Raw genomic sequence first — 8863 nt, forward strand, 5'->3', positions numbered from 1 at the left:
CTCACAAGTCACAAAAGCACTTCCTGTGTGACTACAGATCTGAATGTAAAAATAAATTCATACAGTTCTAGAGGAAAACACCTTCATCCTCATCACCCAAGATTACATATATCCCAAAACTTTTTCTTGGAAAAATGAGGAAAATGTCACTCCAGCAAACTCCTCCAGGAATCATTTATTTCTCATCCACCCTATGTGAAATGTGAAAAAGCCACATTTCATGGAGTTTAATATATTATTTTAGCTTTATTATGATTTGAAACATTGTATATAATGTACTTAAAGTCTAATAAATTCTGCTTTTGTTTCTTCATGAAGCTCAAATTTCATACTGAGTTTTGAATTAGTCATATTTCTCCAGGGAAACAGAATGTACCGGAGACATTATGAAATTTATTATAGGACTTGGCTCATGCAACTGTAGGGATGCAGGCTGCAAGCTGGGAACCCTGGTGAAGTTTGTTGATAAGTTTCCCAGCAGAAGCTGGCTGACAGAAGTAATGATGGAAACAATTAGGAACCATAACCTAGCCAGGTTGAAAATGAACCTAATCTTCAGAGTCCATTCCTTGTCAACCTGGTACCCATACACATCTCCCTAAACCATACTTGATCTTTAAATTAAAACAATAACACTCAAACAATATTCAGCTCTCCTGGACAGAGTCAGAAGTTCACTGAGTTTTCCCAGAAGCTGGTACAAGTCCTTGGGCAACACTTTTCATAAACTTGACATCCTGTAACTTAAGTACTGTGCATAAATTAATAAAACATATATGTATGATAAGGGAATAAGATAGGGAAAAAACAAAGATATTTGACTTTTGTATATATGCAAACATTCTAGTGAAACAAGTAATATTTGCAATTATTACAGTCTTTATTTCTATAGCTGGTCAGATGGTCATAGCTTGTATTTATAATTAACTTCTTCCACTACTGTAGTAGTTACAGTCAGGTGTTAACATCCCAGGAGATGTCACTGTGTGCCCTCCCATGTGATAGAGAAAGCCAGAGGAAATACAGCTGACTTTCCTCCAAAGAATTCAAAATTTCTAACTAAATAAGCCACTTTTATAAAAGCCAGTCCATTTCTGGTGTATTGCATTCTGGCAGCATTACCAAACTAGAACAAATACTCATTCCATATTCTCTTTACCCTCAGCAATCAACTCAGCCAAACCTGGTTCTTTGCGAGATGTGGTGACATACACCTTCATTCCTAAAGTTCCTGGGCCATCTTTTAGTCCTTCTGGGATTGAGTTGTTGCATTTCTTCACTGACTTTAATCACAGGGCATGGCAATACTAAGAGATACCCTAGCCTGCATACCAGAATATTCTTTCATATTTCCACTGGACAGTAGCTGCCCTATTTTCCCTTAGTAATCATGATTAATCACCCAAGCCAGTACCATAATCCCTTTATTTGCTTGTTTCAGAAGCATGAGGAGCCCAAATTAGTTGGGTGGCCATCATCACTTCTAGTTTGGTGGGATCAGGATCATTGCTGTGTCTGCTGGTGAAACCACTCCTTCCTTTGGAACTAAGACCTGTAGGTAACCAGAGCTTAAGATTGCAGAGACAGGAAGCAATTTGTTTTGTGGATTATTAGGACCAATAGTGGGTGGTGCCACTCTTATTTCCACTCCTTCATTCCTGGACCCATGAATTCTTGCTATGAGAGAAATAACACCATAGAGTGAACACTGATTTAGAGCATATAACCTCCTAGAGAATATTGCCCCAACCCTGCCAAGTATTGCCACCCAGTTGATATCTTGATGGAGTCTTCAAAAGTTCATTTAACCATTATATCAATTCAACTGTTTCAGGATGATAGAAACATGGTAAAAGCACTGAATTCCATGAGCATGTGCACATTTCTGCACTTCATTTGCCATGAAGTAGTTCCCTTGATCAGAAGGAAAGCTTTATGACATACTATGATTGTGGATAAGGAATCCTGTATGTATATGGATGATAGTTTTGGAAGAAGCATTGTCTGACGAGAAGGCAAACCCATATCCAGGGGGTTCTATTTCAGTTAGAACAAAATGCTTCCCCTTCCACGATGGAAATTGTACAAAGTAAACAACCAGGGAGCTGGCTGATCTTTCCAGAGAATACTGTCATATTAGGGCTTAGGCTAGTGCTTGCTTCACCCAACAATAGGATATCATAGCTTAGCCAAGTTGACACATGAAGCTAACCACCACAGGTTTTGTTGCAAGTCATAATCACATAAATTTTCCTCAAGTTTTATGATAAATAATAAGATGAGTTATTGTTATCAATTATTAGAGACTACCAAAACTACTGTTAAATTGCTGAGAATGTGATATTAAACTGGTCAAATTCAATTAAATTTTCAGACATTGTCTTAGGTTGGTATGGATATAGTAATTCAAAGAAATAAATGGTGGTTGGAGGCAAACAGTAAACAATAAAAATGTCATATACATATAATATGCTATACTTTAATGAGTACCATAAAAAATAAAATGTCAAGGATTTAGGAAATCAGATGGGTGGTCAAAACTTGAAACAGTCTGTACAGGAAAGGCTTCACTAAGAAGGGAAAATGACTCCTGAAGTGGCTGTGGCAGCCAGCCTTTTAGTTATTTGGTAGAAGAGTGTTCCCACCAGAGGAAACTGCAAGTGTGAACACCTTGCAAGTGGGCAATGCCTGGCTGATGTGAACAGCATTACTGGACCTTAGGCATAATAAAAGAGTGCAGCAGTTAGAAAGAGGATGAGATGTGGTCAGGGAGGTGGCGTAAAGTGGATGGAAATGCAGTTATAAGTTTTGTTTTCCATTTGTACAGACATGGTTTTTACCTAGAAGAAGGAAAATTGAAAGATTTTGAGCAAACATGTGACATTATCTAGCTAATCTTCATGAAATATCAGATTGGTTTGTCCTTTGCAAAGTCTCTGCCTATGGGTAAGGATGGGTGCAAAGTGAGCAGTTCAAAGGATTTCAATGAACAGGAATATATATCATGGGATTTTTAATTAGGTGATATTGATCATGTGAAAAGCTTCTGGATTCTGGATATATTTTAACAGCAGAGCAGGCAGTTCCTGACCAAGATCAGAGAATGCAAAGAAGTAATCCCTGATGCTTAGTGTTTTATGATCCATGGAGGGAGATTGCAAAGTAACAGACAATTCAAATAGGGTGTGTGTGATAGTTAATTTCATGTGAACATTAAGTAATGGTGTCCAGTTGTTTGGCCAAATACTGGTCTAGATGTTCCTATGGATGTATTTTATAAATGGAATTAACATCTACTAATCACTTGACTTTAAATAACAGAGATGACTTGAAAAAATGGCCCTCATGCATTCATTTGGGAGAATTTAGTGCAAAGATTAGGTGTTCCAGAAACAAGAAGAAATTCTGTCTTAAGCTGAAATTATCAACCTGCTTGGAATTTCCAGCTTCTCCTATGAATTTCAGACTCAAGAAGACAATATTATCACTCTTAACAAAATTGCCAGCCTAATGACCTGCCTTATGGATCATCAAGATGCTAGCTTCCACAATTTTTGTTTCTTTGGAGAATCCTGATTGATACAGTGTTGTAATGTACTTAAATATTGGGGATGATAGGAGGTTACTCAATGGTACATTGCCACCTTCTTTTGTCAAGATTTTAGTTGAATTTTGAACTTGTTGCTTGGTTGGGATCTCATTTGAATTTTTGAGGTTATTTTGACACTTCCCTTCACTATCAAAAATTCTGAATCTCCTTTTTTTGAAAAAAAAGTAGCCATCAGCTTTACATCTGCAGGCTGAAAAAAGTTAATTGATAAAAGACTGTATATTTTGTCCACTCAAGAAGTGCTTGGAGACATCCAAATAGCTGCTGCTTCTCAGGCCCTCACCCAAATTTAGTCCATGGCATATATATAATTACACATTGAGGCAAAACGATCACTATATACCAATGATATTGGTAGAGAAGAGTAAGCTTTCGTATTAAATAGGTTACCTCAAATTGTGCCACCTGTGGGAGTCCTGTCCTGGTAAAAATATCACTGTGGGTCCAGCTCTTTATATAAAGTAATGAGCTATGTATTTCTGTGTTTATGTCTGAGATATGACTGAAGAGTTTAAAATTGAATCTATAATCTCTCTATCTGCATGTATCTGTATACTTATGTATGCATGTACATTACACATGTATAATATTTTCCTACCTCTGGATGGCATTGTCAGTTCTCAAAAAGTAAAACTTGACATACAAAATGGATTCTGTGGTGGGGGGGCTCTTCAGTTTCTCTCCCTCAGCAGCTCTTCTAACAGGACCTGATGTGACAACAAGATATTAAGCACAAACGTGCTGATGCTCCACCTGCCAGAGGCCAGACCACGTTACCATGAGCATGAAGTCATGATCTACACCAGCCTGATATCTCCCAGTGATGTCTGTGGCCACATATTGTCCCCCACCCCTCTTTAAAACCACAAGCTGTCAGAAAAAGAGTTGGAGCCATTTTTCCTTTCTCTTTTGCTAGCAGGTTGCACTGGCTCCCACCTGCCTGCTCTCTCTTTGCTCTCAATCTGTTTCTCTCTTTCTCAATAAACCTATTAAACTTTAACTCGCTGTCTCATGTGAAATACTTCAATGACTCCATGCCTAACAGGTATTACCTAATTAACTTATAAAATAATTTAAAGAATCTCTATTTTAGTTGGATTAAAGATATATTAGTGGGCAGGCCAGGGTGGCTCAGTGGCAGAGTTCTCACCTGCCATGCCAGAGACCCAGGTTTGTTTCCTGGTGCCTGACCATGCAAAAAAAAAAAAAGATACATTAGTGTTTATGAAAGTTAAATATTCCTGAAACTCCCAGAAATAAAAAATGAAGTTCTAATGCTTATAGTGTAAAAGGAAGAATGCTTGTAAAAACTAACCACAATTGTTTTAAGCACTTGATTCCACATAATTTATGTAAAGTATTGGTTATCAGCATAGTTTAAATTTTTAGTTTAGGAAAAACATTTTAGTATTCTGAGTTATTGGCATTAAGTTCAGTAAAGCATATATAATTATTCTAATTGAGTGAATTCCTCTTAAACTTTTTGTAAGTTTACTGAAAAAATATTCTAGCATTACATCTACTAGATGTTTAAGGAGATAAAAAATGTAAGTATGTAAGTATACAGTTTTACAAACTGAGTCATTATTCTGAAAAACTATTTCAATGGTGTTCTAGTCTGCCAAATTTTCCAGAATGTAACACACCAGAGATGGACTAGATCTTAATGAACAGAGATTTATTTAGTTAACAAATTATAGTTCTTCAGAGGAAAGGCAGCTAACTTTCACTGAGATTCTCTCTTACATGTGAAGGCACAGGTGATCTCTGCTGGCCTTCTCTCCTGGCTTCTGGGTTCCGATACTTTTCCCTGGGGTGATTCCTTTCCGCATCTCCAAATGTCTAGGCTGAGCTGTGAGTGCTGAGATGAGGTATGCTGAGCTACTTGGGCTGTGCTACATTGAACTCTCTTCTGACCACCTCTTTAAGCCTCCAGCTAATTAAATTAAGCATCACTCATTGAGGAAGACACTCCCCTTAGCTGACCATAGATGTAATCTGCCATAAATGAATTTCACATGCTAATGATTCACGTCAACAGCAAAAGAACTAGGCACAATCACCTGGCCAAGTTGACACCTGAACCTAATTACCACAAATGGTAAATGTATTTTGTAGACTGTTGAAGATAGATTCCAAGATCTTATAATAACTTAAGACCCTAGGTCTATGAGAAATTATATATACAAGGCAAGCAGGATGTGTTTTCATTATGGAAAAATGATGATAATTTTGTCATAAAGTAAAATGACTGGTTGTTGTAGTATGTAGGGAAAAATGTGAATGGACATACAACGTTTTAAAAGGTTTGCAGAAAAATAATTTTATTTCTTATGTTCAGAGCCAAAGAAGATTTTATGGTTTAGCTACAAAAATTTTAAGAAATTTGGTACCAAATGTTACAGGATTGCCAAAGTAGAATTTGGTTTTCAAAGACAAATTTTCTTGGATTATTAGGCTGCTCCTAGTAAGAGGTTAGAAAAGTTTTTTCAACTGTCTTAGTAATCAGCAGAAAAGTCGATTTCCACTGTGTTATCAGAATAATGTCGTGGATTGTATGCTGACTTTAAGGGAACCAAGTTTTATTACTTTTAAAACAACCAAGGTATTTAATAAACCCATTACCTCCTATATTTAATTTTTAAATCTTTCATTGTCATTTTTGTTGAAATAGAAACAATATATTTTTTGACAATGACACATGATCTTATTTCACTGAGTGTAAACAATTTCTGACAACTTTTTGCACTTTGTCTTTCAAAATTTAAATTCTAAATTATCTATTCTTGATCTGAAACTACCTTTGGGGTTTTCTAGTAGGCTCCTGGAAAATCTAAAGGATTTGCTTTTTCATTTGATAAAAAGAGAAGTGTTAGCAGTAATTATATTAATTTGATACGTTATGAATTGCATAGGAATAGTTACAAAATTTTTAAAAAAGTATTTAGCCTTCCCCAGTCAAATTTGTACAGAAAAATGTTAAAAACATAAGTGTTTTATAAACTTTATAAATTCCTAGAGATTTGTCAAATCTTCATTCTCCATGAGATATCCTGTTACTGCTTTGCTCTATAGCAAGCAATAATGTTAGTAATGATTTTACTTATTCTAAAAATGTTGTATTACATAAAAGCAACTAATGTTCCTTCTTAGTTTTATCATTTTTGTAATCAATCTCACCTGGTCTTTCATGTCAACAAAACTAATACATTCACTATATCCATTTTAATTCCATTATCACCTAAAGACATTCCTTTGTTTTACTTTTATGCATTCCTGAAAGTCCTTGCAAGTAGGTACATTTGAGAGAAACTCATCTTCAATATAAAAGGATCTTTCTTAAAGGAAAGCATGGAGAGAACAATGACAGGCACTCTGGGACACACATTTCCAATGACATTGCTTAAATGACCTTGAGACCATACCACTGGCCTAATTCACTATTTCCAGAACTTTAGTGAAGAAGCTAACGGATTCATGAAATTGCTAACATGAAATTGAAACAGGAATTGATCATGTAAGACTGAATAAACTGATACAGGATGGTTATGGGTTTTGTTCAGAAAATGCTGATGTTTTAATCTTCTTTTTCTTGATATGAGCAACTTCTTTCTCTTTTCTCTTATGTTATGTATTATGTTTATAAATCATAAGTATTTATACACTGTACTTTTATAAAGATAAATGAATCTTTTTCCCTGTCTGATCATTGTAAAATTCAGAAAATCTTGAATATTCCCATTTTCATGGTGATATAATTATTTATATAAGTTCAGTAAGAATCTGTCTTCCTTGTCAATAGGATTTAATTAGAAACTTTGGTTATATAACTAAACTTTTACTGGAATGTCATATTTTAGCATGATGCTCATTTAGCTAGCTATGACTGGTCATGTTTAAGAACTAACACTGCCTTTATAGATCTGATGCTTTCAAGGATCTTCTGGAAAAACTGGCCTGGTACATGGCTTATAGGGTTTCCAAACTCACAGGTGAATAAAGAAAGTTAGGAGTTGTAGGAACTCTGGGATATTTTGACAGAGGAATTCACCCAAATCTCTATGTACTTCAGGGGAAATCCAATGGCAAGTTCATGGCTCTGATTTCTAGACTTGAGAGAATTTCAATATTTTCCAATTAAGGACTCCTTACTAAACTTCCAGCAAAAACAAACAAACATATATGGCACTTACATCAATAATCAGACCAAATTGAACAAAATCACCTTATTTTATGATCAATAATAATCTTTCTTTGGGATTATCTTTGATGAAAAGGAAGGGTACTATAGAGAGAAAATTTGCATTTCAATGGAAAATTTTACCCAAATTTTTAAGGTTATCAGATACTTGTGCTTTTCAGCTATTTTACATGTTTTTGCAAACTACAGATGATTTATAATTTTGTTGCCTGGGCATAAAGTGGACTAGATCCTGTTGTCTTGCACATATTGTCAGCCCTTATTCAGGTTTTGATTCTTGCAATTTTTTCTCCAATATTTAACCTCTGACTATCCAAACAAATAATTCCAATTTCTTCTCAGACTCTTGACTTGGCAGCATGGAAAACTAAGAGCTGACTGCCTAGAGCTTTATTGAAACTCTACTTTGCCTTAGAATTGGCCTTTTCACAATGATCTGAAAGATCACTGTGAACTAAATGCCAGTAAACTGATGTATAACTCAAAGAATTCCTTGCCTCAGCAGACCATTCATGGGCTTCATTTATCCCTAAAAAAGCCACTCTCTGTGTCACTATGGAAGTCTGGTAAACCTCTCATTTATGTTTACATAATGTTTGTCCAAAAATGAGAGGTAATGATGACCATGTATGACATCCCCAAGAACACTTATATCATAGCTTCAAGAAACTCAAGGAATAGTGCAGCATAAAAGGAATATTTCATTCACTGGCATCTTAGAATTTAATACAAACTTTTATATTAACAGTTTTCCTTTTAAACGTCATTCTTTTAAGATGCCTGATCCCCCCAAAATTTAATTTTGCCATCACTTCCTTTTCCAGCTTGCAAGCTGGTGGAATGCAATATATCTGAAATATGACTTTTAAAAAGGGGAATTTATTAAGTTTCAAGTTTACAGTTCCAAGGCTGTGAAAATATCCAATTTAAGGCAAGGCTATGAAAATGTCCAAATTTAAGGTATCCAGGAAATTATACCTTGGTTCAAGAAGACCGATGATGTTCAGGGTTTCTCTCTCACCTGGAAGGGCACATGGCAATGTCTGCTAGCT

Source organism: Tamandua tetradactyla, chromosome 2, assembly GCF_023851605.1.
Source record: "Tamandua tetradactyla isolate mTamTet1 chromosome 2, mTamTet1.pri, whole genome shotgun sequence".
NCBI classification, from domain to species: domain Eukaryota; kingdom Metazoa; phylum Chordata; class Mammalia; order Pilosa; family Myrmecophagidae; genus Tamandua; species Tamandua tetradactyla.